Here is a 1,010-nt window from a genome sequence, read left to right as displayed (position 1 = left end):
CTCTTTCTTTTTTTTTTTTAATAACTGGATTTTAGGTTGAGTTCTAACTGAAATAACAACCTAAAGAAGAACAATTTTTAATATATCTGTTTTCTTTAATTTATTGATGACACTGGTATTTGATAGCAGGTTCTAAGTCCTTCACCAAGACTTCAGAAATGTTGCTAATAGACCAAAGGTAGATTCTTATACATGACACTAGGTCGTCCACTCAGGAAGCAATTATTAAACAGCTGTTGCATACATTGCACTAATGCTTGGAATTTGGGTTCAAGAAGAAGTAAAAGACACTGTTCTTAGAGGAATGTTTTTTCAATTAGCAATAATCAATTAGCAATAATCGCGCCTCGGATAAACCTCATTGGCTATGATACTGCCACTGCGCAAAGCTAGAGGAATGTTTTTTAAAGATCGATTTATTTGTTTGAGAGAGAGCGAGCATGCAGGGTCAGAGTGGAGCAAAGGGAGAGGGAGAGAGAGAATCTCGAGCAACTCCTTGCTGAGTGAGAAGCTCAACAACTCAGGGCTCAGTCTCACAATCATGACCCAAGCTGAAATCAAGAGCTGAATGCATAACTGGCTAAGCCACCCAGGCGCTCCCGTCTTAGAGGAATTTTTAAACTCTTTGGCATAAAAGAATGAGTAGCTTTTGTTGCCTCTTCCTCTTCTGACCATTTCCTAAATTCTGCCCACACTGTCTTCTCTTTCGCTTATCATCTTCCATGGAAATCCTTTTCAGTCAAGTCCAGGGCCTATACTGCAACTTATCACTCATTAGGTAATATATCCAAAATCTCTATTTTTTTTATCCCAAGCTCTTGCTCCAGCTTCAGAGTTGTGATTTCCTTTGCCTTCTGGATAGATCCATGTATGTGTCCCACAAGCACTTTAAAAACTGCAAGTTGATGTATATTCTCTATGTCCCCTGACTTGTTTCTTCTACTTCCCCTAGGCCTGTTAGTGGTTCACAAAACAGGAATCCCTCTCACTCATATCACATCACTAATATC

The 1,010-nt window shown here is 39.2% G+C and overlaps 1 pseudogene; it reads right to left on the bottom strand.

The window, feature by feature from the left end:
* Window positions 1-260: 260 nt before the first annotated feature.
* LOC125103337 (uncharacterized) lies at window positions 261-391 on the bottom strand (annotated as a pseudogene).
* Window positions 392-1,010: the final 619 nt, after the last annotated feature.

This window comes from Lutra lutra, chromosome 6 (assembly GCF_902655055.1).
Source record: "Lutra lutra chromosome 6, mLutLut1.2, whole genome shotgun sequence".
NCBI classification, from domain to species: domain Eukaryota; kingdom Metazoa; phylum Chordata; class Mammalia; order Carnivora; family Mustelidae; genus Lutra; species Lutra lutra.
The sequence above is the reverse complement of the archived record's forward strand: the minus strand, read 5'-3'. Positions and strand labels throughout refer to the sequence as shown.